Raw genomic sequence first — 15,177 nt, 5'->3', positions numbered from 1 at the left:
TTTGTTGAATGGGTAGATGAATGAATAGATGAATAAACAAATTTAATTAGCTAGTATGTAATATGTTCAATAGCCAATTCTAGACCCAAGATTTATGGTTTAATGAGCATAATACATTACTTATGGGCAGTGAGAAAAATAAAAGGACACTTAAAGCCAGAAGAGATTTTGTCCCACATGTCTGTTTACACCTTGAACTGTCACTTGAAAACATACATATTAAGTGATAGTTACGAAAAGAGATTTTTTTTCTCATTTAGCACATGTGTTAGAAGATCATGACGTGTAAGATGTTATTGTTCTTCTATGTTACAATGAATATTTTTCTTTTCTTTTTTACCACTGTGATGGAAGTTACTCAAAATGTTGATTTCAGCAGTGGACTGTGCACACCGTGCACCACAGCACGGAATTGGGGCCTGCCCTCCTTGTACAAGCCTGCTGACCCATTCACTCAGCAGAAATCTGTAATACGTCAGCCTAGTAATGAACTTGTGATTGTCAGAAGTTCACACAACTGTGTACTCAATCCAGTTTATTTGCTTTGAAGAAAATACCCAAGGGTTTTATTTTCATCCCTCTCTCCTGTTGGGGGTATGGCATGGTTGTATAGCAGAATATTACTCAAAACATCATTTGGGACATTTCTCAGCTTTTGAGAAACTCAGATTCTCAGACTCTACCCCCAGATCTGCTGATGCAGAATCTCAGACTGGCAGTGCCCAGGGATGGGCATGTTTGCTACCTCTCATGCTCCCTGAGGTCTGAGCATCATCTACAGAGTTAAATGTAATTAAACCAGAGAATCTAGAAAAAGGCGATAGATATGGTTTCCTTTCCTATTTGGCTAGGTAGAGGAGGGTCCAACATCAAAGCCCCCCTAGGTAATAATGGGGATTGAATAGCATAAGCATTATCATGGAGAAAAGACAGAGATTCTGGGGAAAAAAAATACATAATGCAAAAAATCAAAAAGAAGAAAGTTATTCAGTCCTGTAAGCAACATTAAAGATGAAATTCTACCTTGTGGGTGCATTTGAAATGATTGTAACTGTTATAAATGGATTCATGTGATGTGGTAAATCTTAGATCACCCGTGTGCTTATCTGCTACCACAGGCTCTTCAGGATGCCCTGAGCATCGAGTGTTCTTCATCTTCCGGGGATTGTTTGTGGAAGTCTGGAGAGCGCCGCCTTCAAGAGCTGAGGACAGAAATGGAAGTTCTCAAGCAGCAGGTGAGAAGCTGGAAGTGGCATGAACACAAGAAGACAGGGGTTTGTCACACTCCTTTGGACACTTGTTTTGCTGCTCAGAATATGTCAAAAGTTTTTTGCATTTATTTTAATTAGAATTATCTAATTTTACAGCTTGATAGGAAGACTATAGATCAGTTAGTTCGTTCCCACACTGTATAAAAGAGGGAATTGAGTGTCTGCTGGATTAAATGGCACGGCCAAGCTCACACAGTCAAAAGAGGGGTATGCTAATTAACCCTTGGGTGAGATTCTGTTAGCACTGGGTCTAGAGAGTTTCATGTAGAGATTATTTTTAAAATGCTGTTTTCTGTTTTTTTTTTTTGTGAAACAGAGTCTCGCTCTGTTGCCCGAGCTAGAGTGAGTGCTGTGGCGTCAGCCTAGCTCACAGCAACCTCAAATTCCTAGGCTCAAGCGATCCTCCTGCCTCAGCCTCCCAAGTAGCTGAGACTGCAGGCCTGCGCCACCATGCCCGGCTAATTTTATCTATATATATTTTTTAGTTGGCTAGATAATTTTCTTTCTATTTTTAGTAGAGATGGGGTCTTGCTCTTGCTCAGGCCGGTCTTGAACTCCTGACCTTGAGCGATCCACCTGCCTCAGCCTAGACAGAGTGTTAGGATTACAGGTGTAAGCCACCACGCCCGGCCTAAAAATGCTATTAATCCAAATTCTGGGCCTTTTCAGAAAATGGTGGCAGCCAGATTGTGATTTCATAGCTGCTGGCCTCCAGACTTTTGAACAGGAAGGGCAATTTTAAAGGGCATCCTTTGCACTGGGCATAATCACTGAAGAGCCAGGTCTGCTCAGCTGTTCCCATGTGTGGGTAGCACCACCTGGCAACTTACTGATGCCCATCAGCTCCCTCCTCCCCACTCACCCAGCTTCCCTCACTGTTGCCAGGTGGGCAGCAAGAGTAAGGATGCGCTTGCTACAACAGTTCATGCACGTATCTGCCGGCAGCTTAGGGCTGTAGGGATGTAGCTGCCTACACTGTTTGTGTCTAACTGTAGTTCATTCAGCTGGTGTGCGCTTGGCTGAGGGCCCAACCATGCATAGCACATCTCTTTTCCTGTGAAAGGTTAAATAAACTAATGTAGGTAAAAGGCTGGAACAGTTCATGGCAGTGTCGATAAATACAGGACACATACAGGAATCCCAATGCCTGAAGCACATGTTGCCGGTAATGTATTAGCAGTGGGGAAGAGGGCGTCATAGAACAAAGGGATGGAAAGTGTCTTTTTCTGATGTCCCTGGGTTTGATTTGTTGACTGTTTTGCTCTGAGCAAGTGCCAATGACAACGATTTTTGATGCAGTACATGAAAAGATTGAGCACTTGTGTTATTGTTGTTATTTATTGTTATTATTTCATAGGAAGTAGCCTATCTGTAAGTAGATCTAAAAATGTCATAACACTTGATGGTGAAGTTGGGTTTTCTCTTCTACCAAGTTCATTTGAATAATCGTGGTCATATGCATGGCTTAAAAGTAAACCCATGAAGAGAATAGGGTAATATGCAGAGTGTCAAAGCTCTGTCAAATTCTCAATCCCTAAAACACTGTTGGTACTAGCTAGGATTCCTTTGAAAAATAAAAAGAACGCATTGCTTATGTTCAAAGACTTGAATCCTCTTTGGTGCTGATGTATAATGTACATAATGTGTCACTCTTACACATGGAGTTTACAGTAATGGATTAGCTCATATTTGACAAAGACAGTGACAGGTATGATTTTTTTCATAATCCCCAGTGGGAGATCCATCTTCTTAGTTTTGGGGTGGCTCTGTTGGTAACTTTCTTCATAAGCATTTTAACTGCACATTTCTAACTGGGCACCCACAATCACCACATCACCAAGTGCCACGTGAAACACTAAAGGGCTTAAATACACAAAGAAATTGAATTAGAGTCTTTGCCTCTACCTGGCTGAACTGATGACATTGCCAGGGTTTTCCACTCTAATCAGATGGCCTGGTCCCATGTAAAAGTCTTCTGGTAATTGTTTACAGAGCATTAAACTGTCTCTGGAATTGCACCTCAGTTCTCAACCAAGAAAATAAAAATAAAAATAAAAATGCCAGCTTGGCTGTATATAGCTTCTTTGCAATGCTTCTGGTAAATAAAGCCTTAAAAATGGAATATGTACATCTGCATCTAGAGCTATCGAAAGTGTTTAATTTTTTGTCTTGCCTATTTTGTTCTATTATTGTTGACTTAAAATTGAAAAACCCTTAGTTAAAATTTATTGCACTGTTGGTGATGAAGGTACAACGTGCATTAGTGTTTATAGACAAAAATCTAGCTACTGTGTTCCAATGTAAGTAATTTAAGTCATGGTCTAAGAGGAATTTTTTTGCCTCATTAGCTGAGTTTCCTTTGTTTTCATAACTTCACATGCTAGTCTACAAGCCACCAGTCAACACTATGCCCATTAAAAGCAACAACAATAATTAAATCTATTTTTCTTTTTAGATTGATCACCTTCTGGAATATTTGAAGTACCTCTCAAGAGGTGTTCCACTAAAATATTACTTATAAAGGGCAAAATTTGTGGACGCCTTACTTTTCCACACACATCAGGCTTTCATTTCTATTTTGCACTCAACCTATACTTTATACTTGGGCGCTTTAGCATGTCAGTATTCTGTGGCTTCCCTTCACAGCTCTTGTCAGTAAACTGTCATTTAGAACTTCAAGCAGTGTCATGCATCGGAGCCCTTGTGTTGGTGCCAGATGACTGGTCCAGAGGGTTCATCACCACAGTGGAGAGTGTGTAGCAGAGAGGAATTGTTTCAAAACATACATATTGTTACTTTCCTTCTGAATTCCTGATGCAGGAATTGTTGAGAGTTGCCACTGTAAACAAAGCGAAAGATAAAATTAAATAGTCCTGTGTATTTCTCCATCATACCATGAAGAAATATTCATGAAGAGAGTATAGGAACATCTCAGATTGCAAAGGCCCAGAAAACACCTTTTCTGAAATCTTTTAAATGGCTTAAGAGTAAAGGAAGCTTTTATAACCGCAAGTTAATGTTTCTTAGGTGCAAATATATGAAGAAGACTTCAAAAAAGAATGATCGGATCGAGAAAGACTTAATCAAGAGAAAGAGGAGCTACAGCAGATTAATCAGACTTCCCAGTCCCAGCTGAACAGGCTCAATTCTCAGGTACAAATCAAAACAAAATACTCTTTGCCAGAATATGTGTATTTTATTTTATTTTTTTTCTTTAAAAAAAAAAAAAGAAGACTTTTTGACTTCTGTTAGTTGACACTGGATTTTCTGGAGAGATTAGCACCTGCAATGAAATCATTCTTAAACAATCTTGTGAGGAGATGAAAATGACTGGAAATTTTTTTTAACTAAAGTATAGTAAAGTATTACCCAAGAAATTGGATTCCAAAGTCTTTTATAAAATACAGTTCTTTTGATCTTTTTCTCATAATATTTATCTTGGTGGAATGGGAGTTGAACGACCTAGTACTCAAATAGAGTGAAGTGGTTTCTAAATTCTTGTCATTTTCTTTGAAGAGCTATGTGAGAGTGCTCCTGTCTGCCAAAAACATACATATTTCTAAAGGCCATTTACATGTGAAACTGAGGATTTTGTTCCGTGGGTTTCCAGATTTAATGTAACTGGAGCACTTTCAAGGAAGCCAGATAATGGTTACCAGTTTATTAAAATAGAATATATTAAATGTAAGCACGCTAAAATTAAGTGTAATAGGATATATTAAAGTAGACTCAGGAAGTTGCCATGATGGGTAAATACTGATGTTAATGAAGAAAAATGTAGCTAACACAATTTGGCTTAAAAAAATAAAATGAAACGCAACATTTTTTTTTTTTTTTTTTTGAGACTGAGTCTCACTTTGTTGCCTGGGCTAGAGTGAGTGCCGTGGCATCAGCCTCACTCACAGCAACCTCAAACTCCTGGGCTTAAGCATCCTCCTGCCTCAGCCTCCCGAGTAGCTGGGACTACAGGCATGCACCACCATGCCTGGATAATTTTTTCTATATAGATTTTTAGTTGTCCAGATAATTTATTTCTATTTTTAGTAGAGACAGGGTCTCGCTCAGGCTGGTCTCAAACTCCTGACTTCGAGTGATCCACCCGCCTCGGCCTCCCAGAGTGCTAGGATTACAGGCGTGAGCCACCGTGCCCGGCCGAAACGCAACATTTTTGATTTGCAAAATCTTGCAATGCTTTTGAATAAATAAGAGATCGTTGTGGTACCTTCTGTGGCAGCTCTTAGCTTTAAGATTCTTAGTCTTACAAGACATTTTAAACTCTTAGTCATCCCTTTCCTCCTCCAAATACAAAGTAGATTGTGAATCAAACTTAATTTCTTTTCTGATTTTTATTGAAGGATTAATTTGAAATTTCTAATTCTACATGGAAAAAATTTTCAAGAGAACAATTTTCTCTCTAAGAAATTAGAGGAATAAAATAGTAAAATATAATAAAATAATTTTCTGAAAATAATTTATGCAACCTAATACATAATTTATAAACAGTGGGTAAGAAAATATTCTGGTTACTCTAGGTTAAGAAATCTCTCTTTTAGCTTTATTTCTTACATCCAGAGCTTCCTTAATTTCTTTTGTCACTGTATAAATAGTTTCACTTCCTACTATATTTGAGTTTTATCCATTCTTCTATAATAAGTTCAGATTGGTGATGAATTGATGTCTAAGACTGGCAATGTCCTTGCCATTACAGAACTTTTATCCAGCCCAGGAACATCTGTTCATCCATGCCATGTTATATGCTATAATCCACAAGTCATTTCCTGTGCCATCTGTAATTTTTGATAGTTATCAACAAAATAAATGTATTGTCTAAACACAGTATGGTATAATTGTGCTTATAAACTAAGGGACAATCTTAATGATATGTAAATGATATCTTAAAACTATTAAAATTTTCCTTTAAAATAATGATAGCCCAATCATTTATTTTTCAAAAGTGTCCTTCACTTTGGAAAAAGGATGTTAGAACTCACAAAGAAATATAGTAGATAGTTTGATGATCTTTGTTAAGTGTATTTACAGCAGGTTAAATGCTATGATATAATAAAAAGGACTGGGGTTACCTTAGTTGAATAACATATTATTTATTGTCCGAGTGGACTTTTAAAGGAATGTTTAGGTCAAATCATTCTGGAACTAGTTGCTGACACACCAGAACCGATTCATTCTGTCACCGGGGATGTTTTTAAGGCAGCAACAATGGTAAGATAGCAACGTGGTGAAGTGAGACCTGCTTAAGTACTCAGGAGTCGGAGAAATTTGGGGGGAAAGACCTGGTGGTCCTGCCACTCTAGTGCTCAGTTGGTGTGACCTTGAGCAGGTTATTCAACCTGCAGTGACTCCCTTTCTTCATCTGTCGGATGACAGAGTTGGACTAGATGAGCTCTAAAATGTTTCTTATAACTCTAAAACCTCTCTCTTTAAAAAATAAGTTACCTAACCTCTCTGAGTATCCTCACCTGTAAAATAGGGATAACGATGCCTGCTTCATGACCTCACAGAGTTGTTCTCAGGGTTAAGTAGGGGAAAAAAGCCTTTATAAAAACACCGAGCTGAAGTCATGACTCAAAGGTATTTCATAAATTATTTTAGTCTGTTAGAAGGGTGCATGTTTAATAGTTTCATTTAGTTATATGAACATGCTACTTTCAGTTCCTTGTATTCTAATTCCTGTGCTTTTTTTCTGCAAGGCATTCTGCTTTGTACTGTAAAGGAATAAAATACCAGTTCTTGTTATTAAAGAACTCACGATATAATTAGAGAGACATACACAGTCTGTTCTGAGCATCGCAGATTCCGTATATGTGAATTTGCCTGCGCTCTGACGTGTGTTCCCCCAGATCGGCCCCTGCAGTGCTCTCCTGGCACATTCGCACACCTGAGCAACCAGATTCCGTATATGTGAATTTGCCTGTGCACTGACGTGTGTGTGTTCCCCAGATCAGCCCCTGCAGTGCTCTCCTGGCGCATTCGCATGCCTGAGGAGGCAGATTCCGTATATGTGAATTTGCCTGTGCACTGACGTGTGTGTGTTGCCCCAGATCGGCCCCTGCAGTGCTCTCCTGGTGCCTTCGCACACCTGAGTAGGCAGTGGCAGAGTCACCTGACGTGCACATTCCTGGCTGAGGTTGAACACGGCGCTGCTGCCTTCCTGTTTCAGTTCTCACACTGTAGAAAGTTTCTTTCTTGTGATCCATTTAGTGCCATGTGTTTCACAGCTTTGTGCTTTTTGTTGGTAATTTCATTGTTTACAATGGCCACAAAGCGTAGTGCCGAAGTATTGTCAGTGTTCCTAAGCGCATGAAGGCTGTGACATGCCTTTACCGAGAACACGTGTGTTAGGTAAACTTCATGCAGGCGTAAGTTGTAGTGCAATTGACCATGAGTTCTGTGTTAATGAATCAGCAATATATAAAACATAAACACATAAAACAGCAACACATAAAACAAAGTTATGTATCAATTAGTTGACAAAAATACTGTGACCAGAGGCCTGCAGGAACTGAAGCCTGCATTTCTTCTAGGAACAATGGTTCAGAATTCACTAACCCGGTATTTGTTATGACTTTATGGAACATAACTACTGCCAGGAGCAAGAATTGACTATACATAGCACATATTGGACAAAGCCTCATAGTAAACACACGACTCCACGTGGGAAGACCAAGGGAGGAGGGAATAATTCTGAAGAGTGCAACTTGGAAAGATATCGCCCAGGAGGAGACATTTGGCCATGCCTTTTAGGGATGCGGAAAATGGGGTATAGGGATAAGGGTGGCATTAATAAACACTCAGAGAAAAAGGGGCTTCCTCTAGGTGTGTCAGATGTGGAGGGACCCCAGGGCAGGTGACTGTGCTAGATGTGGCTGGGAGAAGTCGGTGTGACTTTGAATAAGTTACTCAACATCTCATGTGTGGATGTCCTCATCTCCAAAATGGAGATAATAATATTAAGTATCACCTGGGGGCATTAAGAGGATTCAATAAGTTATTGTACGTGAAGGATTTAGATCAGTGTCTGGCCTGTGTTAAGTGCATGTACAGCGTCTAACATTTATTGTGGGGGCTTTTGAATGTCAGAATGACCAATTCCAGCTTCATTCAGTCAGCAGTGGAAGCCGTTTCTGTATCTATATCTAAATAGATCAGCTTAAAACTCAGAATTACAATAGCCTCAAAAAGTTGGAATAGGATTTAAAGCTATCCAGCTTTCCACACTTCATTTGGGAATTTCAAGATAGGATCAGTGTGTGATTGGAAAAACCAGAATGTGACTGTTTTTGTTGGCGTTCCTGCTGCCAGCGCCTCAGCGCTCAGGTCTCTGAGTCTGTCGCTGACAGCTGGGTCAGGAGTGCGTTTGGAACCAATGACTTGAACTCTTCTTGATAAGCAAATGCCTTTGTTTTGTCCATAGACAAAAGCTTGTCAGATGGAGAAAGAAAAACTGGAAAAGCAATTAAAACAGGTATGCTGGTCCTTACCTAAGCCCTCTTGTCACGGTTGAGGTGGCAACTGCAAGTCACTCACACGTTTATTCCCATGTACAGCGTTTCTCGTGGTCCCGGTTAAAGGCGTGCGCTGCTGCAGGTGGCCCAGAGCAGCCTGTGCCTTTCATTACCGACTGATCCCTCAGTGGGTGGACCACGCTTGGGAACTACCAAAGACTTTCAGCCGTCACACTCGGGCAGAACACGCACTTTCTGGAGCATGTTTCCAGTGGCACAAGCCTTAGTGTGTGTTCACTCAGATGGAGATTCTTTGTACACCCACAAACATCTGGGAAATATATTTCCTTGGTATTTCTTGCAGTTGCTCACACAATTTACAGTGGAAAACCATAGCAAAGATTTTGCCTCTTTCAAGAAAATGTCTTGATCACTGAAGCATTCTATCCTGTGGGTTCTCTAGTGGCCTTAAAGAATGAATATTGTTTCTCTTAATTCCTAATTTCCTTTCTGGACTTGAGTTGTCTCTGACTGCAATCTAAGAAAACTTACTTTATGCCTCAGTGGATGGTTTTTCTTCAGTGAGGACCCTCTATGACGATAACTCAGAAACAAAAAAGTTAACTCTGTATACTTTTCAAGTGTTTCTAATTTCTTCAAAATGAAGAAGTGATTATAGTTTCACCTTAGATAAAATTTGGCCTTGGAGTCTCGTCTGTATTGGTCCTGAATCTATACTGACATATTTACTATTTTGAGTTAGAATTTTTCCAGATTGGGCACCTCAAGATTGAAACCTAAGCTTGTTGTGTAGAGCACGTGTCAGTGTAACTCCCCAGTTTCACCCACTGCCCATGAACCGACAGCCTTGTTCTCCCCAGATGTGTTTGCCAACCTGTCACTGCAGCTTGGTTTTCCACCTGCGGGATCCCTGGGGACCAGCAGGCCCTGCGGCTGTGCAGAATCCACAGGAGCACCCAGTAAGTAAGAGCTTTCATTGTGGCAAATAAATGCTTAGTGTTCTCTTTAGGTAAAAATTATGTGCATCTCTGGAGTTTTGGCATGTAATACTACTATCTGTAGAAAGAGCTTCTATATTCTCTCATCCCCTAATTTGTACTGTTCCGGTGGTCGGTGTACAATATAATTATCTTTGAGACACTGAATCCACAGGACACATAGATATGAATAAATTAACTGAAAGGTCTCAAACTGAGGTATGATTTCTTGAACAAACATGTAACATTTCATATGGGTCATTTTCAATTGGCATGCCCGACTCTACTCAAAGGATGTTTTTATGTGTAAAGAAAAGCAAAGTAAATATGGGCAAACAAAAAATGAGATGCTTCTTTTAGTTATAAACGTAAATTGAACAACTATGGATATGGCTGCCTGTGTGCAAAATAGCTTTTGACATTTTTCAATTGAAAGGATTTTCTTAAAGGATCCAAAAAAAAGTGACCCACTTAAACTGTTCTCCACGGCTGTGTCTGCCCAGGCAGAATGAAGCGAACAGCTGAGCAATTATTTGTGAGTGGAATTGATTTGGACAGTCAACCTGAATAAGTCAAACCTGAAGTGCCCTTCCTTTCCTTCTCAGTGGCAGTATCCGCCCCCTCCTCTCCCCACAGTCTGAATTCTGCGTCTGCTCTCCATTTTGCCTACGTAGACAGAAACTTTATCCAGGAAAAGAGTTACGCATTTTTCTAGATTTTGGATTTGCTCAGACAGTTCACCCCACATTCCTTAGTTTTTATTAATGGTGTTTCCAATGATGCAAAAAATTTGAGATTTTAACTGGGATTTTCCTGGCAAGGCACATACAGACCGCCTGATTCTCTTGGTTGCCTGAAACCTCTCATACTTTGGTACTTGAGTGTGACTCAAAGCCCGTGTCTCAAGGGAGGATATGACGACTCTCTGGGTGGCATGAGCATGTCAGGATTTAATGAGCATCTCTGATTTGGCCCTGGTGTGACACAGCACACTGCCGAGAACTGGGTTTTCATGTTACCTGTTGCTAGTGCTGTTCCCTCTTCCTTTCTCATTTCCTCTTTTCTTTACCTGTTTCTTTACCTCTTCCTTTCTCATTTCCTCTTTTCAGTCTTTACTAGAAAAATTTCTGGGAATCTTCAAACACAGCTATTATTCCTTAAAATTTTTTTTTTCCAAGAATGTAGGAGTAGACTAAGATTGTGGGAAACATAAAGAGAAATCTATTTAGGAGTTAGCTTCTACAGGTTGGGGAATTGGAGAGAGATTTTTATAAAAGATTAACAATAAAACCAGTAAGTCATTCAAGTTTAGGAGTAGAAATGGCATTTTTGTCAAATCTTCATTTACAGAAGGAAGAAAGGACTTCACCTTCTCATTAGACTTTCCTGTCACCTGGAAGGGGCGAGGCCATCAAGACCACACAAACTTAGCACCAACACAGATCCACGTTTGAAAACAGGACTCCAGGCCATGCGTAATGGCCTACAGTTTCAAGCTGTATTCAGTTTTTTAAAAAATCTTACATAATGGCAGAATTTACAGCAAAATCCTCAGAGTTAATTTCAAAAGAATATTCCATGTTTCTTGCTAATAGCTAAGCCTGAATTCAGTCACAGGCAACGATGCTGGTGACATGATGGCATATTCACCTTTTTTTGACTCTTCTGAGCTATAAAACTGAGGCTCACATCACTTACCTGTGTGTTACTGGAGACGTCTAAAAATAGATGAGAAGATAAAAACCAGAGGTGATCTCATTTCCCCTTTTAGCTTTTTCATGAGCCAAAGGAGCCAGGAGCCCAGGTGCCTGAGTGGGGCAGGGTGAGGTCACACTGTCCCGGCTCTGAGACAGGCGGCGTTCCCAGTGTTGTGTCAGGTCATCGAACTTTGTAGGCTACTGTTAGTGGCCGGGCAGCCCTATCAGTGCTCTCTAGTGGCTCACGTTAGAGAAATTTTCCTCAAGTTATTTTTAGGAGATAATTGAATAATGGCACAAAAGATGTATATTGTCTGTGTCTTGTGCGGAAGTAGGAGGCTGGGGTGGGCATTCGGAGCGGAAGGCAGGCCTACTTTGTGGCCAGGTAAAGCTGAGCTTGCTCCGTTCCAAGGAGTTAAATACAAAGATGCTGGCCTTGGAGCTATCTTAATAGTTCAGGTCTGTAGCTTATTGTTTATTCAATGCAATTTGTTTGACATGCTCCCTGACATTCAATATCTAGCTGTTCTTAACTAGTATAAACCTAAGAGAAAATCCCACGAGAAAAATCTGGTCTTTCTAGACTAGCCTGGTGCAGCAATTTGGAGAGTAGGTTCTGCTGGAGAACCGTGCAGAGGGAAGGGTGAGCCCTGCGTCGCCATCCTGAACCTCTGCGTGCCCCGTCCCCGTCTAACAGCTTAGGTTTCTTCCTTGAAGAAAATAGAAAACATATATTAAACTTGCATTTTTTTTCCTGGCCTCCTCATTGCCTCCAGTGTGAGGGTTTTTAAAAAAGTATGTGTCGATGGTAAGTTGCTTTGTTTTATGTATGGGCTATGGTCAGTTTTACACAAGTGTTTATACTTCTGGAGATATCCAAAACACATCTGTTTCAAAAAAAGAAAGAAAGAAAGAAAACGTATCACAGCCGCAGAGTAGGAGAAATTCTGGCCAGAGTGGATTTCAGAGGGGTGGGGAGAGATGGTGGCAGTGATGAGGGAGGTGAGCAGGATGAAGGAGCTTGGCGACAGATTTGGGAAGAAATTACTTCTGTGTTGTCTGCTTAATAAAAGCCACATAACATAATGACGCTTTGTGACTTGCCGCTGCGCTTTGTTTGAAGTCCATATTGCTATAATAATGTTTTATTGTTCCACGCAGCCAGACTGCCCGTGGTACGCTCCGGACCAGCTTCCGCCAGACGCACAGCACAAGGCCAACGGTGAGAGCACAGCTGCACTGCTCAGTCTTTCATGTTGACTTTCTGATGGGATGTTGACTCAACATGTATTCATTTGTGCTCGGGCAAGACTTACTATAAAGTCGTGTTGCCCACACAACTTTAATTTGATGTACCTGGGGTTAAATTAAACTCCTAAAAACAAAGAAAATGTGCAGCTGCAGAAATGCATGAATCTCCATTCTGGCTTCTGGTCCTGTTCCAGTCTCAGAGCCAGAATTCCATCTGGGGCTAGAAATGAAAACTTTCCGCATATCTGTATGTAACAGCAGCAAAGCTCTGCGATTGTACTACAAAGGACAAGTGCTCATCTATTCCAGGTTTAAATGTCACTGGCAGACAGACAGAGGCAGCCAAAGGCTCAGAACTGTGTTCCCTTCTGGCTAAATGTCAGACTCCATGGCAGAGCTGCTCGTGTAGGCCGGGGTTGCCCACAACAGCCACCTCGTAGTGTGCTGGGAAAAACCACAAGTCGCCTGTCAAGTACTCATATCTAAGAGTACTTTGTAATCTTACTTTTCTTTAGTTTACCATTCTCCTTCTTTTTTATAGAATCTGCTATACTTTCTACCACTATACTTTCTATGGTCTCACATGGCCCCCTAGAAGGAAGCTGTATAAACTGAGATATAATCATAATCCCACTTTTATTCTCATCGCATATAATCCAAAGTCCTTAATGTCTGCCACATGTTTGAAGTCTCATGACACACAACTGTGACTCTGACTTGTTAATTTCCAAAAATTTCAATCTATCTAAAGAAGCTGAAGATCTATTCTAATTTCAGGCCATTTAGTTCAGAGCTGAGATCATAGAATTCTAGTTTTTAATACAGGGAGTCCATTGTGGAGTGAAAGTAGGGAACCAGGGATACCACAGTTCGAGTTGTGAACTTCAGAGAGCTGCTGGGTTTGTCATGGTAGTCTATGTGAATGGACGCTCTCAGAGTTGTGCAGTATACAACCTGGACAGCTGTACACAGCACTGGGAGTGTTAAAGGCCATAGCTTATGGTAACATCACAGAGAAGAAATATAAAATGTGAGAACTCTATAATAAAATGTCCAGGTAGGTATTTATCAGAAAACTATAGGACTTGCTGTTTTTCTTTGCTTTCTACTACAGATATAACTAGTGGTTTTAATGAAGTTCTTGGGCTCCAGCTGTAATGGAGAGCTTTCGTTAGAAAGGCATATTTTCCAGAATGGTTGTTGCATAACATCTGTGCTTTTGAAATCCATTGCTGTGTAATAGCTGAGTTGCTACCCAATTATAATTTTCATTTTATATTGGTCTGGAATGAATATTAAAGATATTTTCTCCTTGAGTTGGAGTTTAATCACTAGAAAATACTCAATAGAGAATTACTCAGAAATTACTCAGTAGAGAATTCAGTAATATCATAAGTCCATTTATATATCACTATGCTAATAATTATGTAAAATAGAGATGAATTGTGGTGACATTCAGAAACTAAATAGAACATGCAAAAATGAAATTTTGTAGTCAGTGTATGAGACCTGCTGATTTTGTCTACTTAGGAAAAATATAATTCGTTTTGTGACGTATACATATACAGTGTGTCTACAGATGTAAAACTACAGTAAAGAATAAACCTCGGTGCGTACCCACCTAAGTATTTTTAAAAATATTACTATTTTAATCTTCACAAGGATGCTATAAAATAGGTTTTATTTTAAACTGTTTTACACATGAGGAAACTGAGGCTTGGAGAGTTTAAGTAATATATCTAAATCCCACGGTAAATGGTAGCACTGGGATTAGAATCTCTGATATGCAGGATTCTAAGACCTAAGCTTTGAAGCAAACCCTGTAGTGCCTTTGAAAAGCTGCCCCTCCACTATGTTGAAATTTTCTAACATTACAAAGATGAGAATGGGGCTCCAATTTGGATAATAATATGACTAGTGTTTAACCCTCAATAATTTCACCTTGCTGTGAACCACAGCATATATTACCTGTGCTGCTCATCTGACACGTAGAATCTCACAGGTAAAGGACGCAGTCCTGTGTGAGAGTAAGAGTGCAGTTAGTATGTTGTGAACTAATGTGTGCATGGGCAGGCCTGGTGGGACCTGACAGGGGCGTGTTGCCGTTGGAAACCTGTCCTTCTCCACGCCAGCACAGCTCGGCAGCTCGCAGAGGCTTGTCTGCACCAGGGAGAGGGCTGACCATGGCTGGGGGGCCACGAAAGGAATTCTTGGCTCGGAAATCTGCCTGTGTGGGTTTGCCATGGCTCCTTCTGGCTCCACAGCCAGTGGTGTATGTCACAGCTGAAGCCAGGTCACCTGACTCGGCAAGAGCTCTGAAATCACCCTTGTCACAAATGATTCACGTGCCAGCATATAATGTCAGTAGTGATTCTTGTTTTTTGGTTCATTTAATTGGAAAGCTCTTTTTGGTTGTCAGTAGAAAAAAAGCCAAACTCTGTAAAATAATTTTAAAGAGATTTATTCTGAGCCAAATTTGAGGCTCAAAGCCAAGAAG

The 15,177-nt window shown here is 40.4% G+C and overlaps 1 pseudogene across 1 annotated transcript in view; it reads left to right on the top strand.

Moving 5' to 3' along the window:
• The window catches only part of LOC123630017, a 24,909-nt pseudogene extending 9,732 nt beyond the window's left edge, over positions 1-15,177 (top strand). Inside the window, exons 6-10 of the transcript XR_006732536.1 lie at positions 1,119-1,235; positions 4,299-4,424; positions 8,704-8,754; positions 9,616-9,714; positions 12,591-15,177. The product of XR_006732536.1 is annotated as a TNFAIP3-interacting protein 3-like (transcript). The remainder of the gene's footprint in view (positions 1-1,118; positions 1,236-4,298; positions 4,425-8,703; positions 8,755-9,615; positions 9,715-12,590) is intronic.

The sequence above is a fragment of the Lemur catta genome, unplaced genomic scaffold (genome assembly GCF_020740605.2).
Source record: "Lemur catta isolate mLemCat1 unplaced genomic scaffold, mLemCat1.pri scaffold_67_ctg1, whole genome shotgun sequence".
NCBI lineage: Eukaryota > Metazoa > Chordata > Mammalia > Primates > Lemuridae > Lemur > Lemur catta.
Note: the sequence above shows the minus strand (reverse complement) of the source record. Positions and strands in the feature narration are given on the sequence as shown.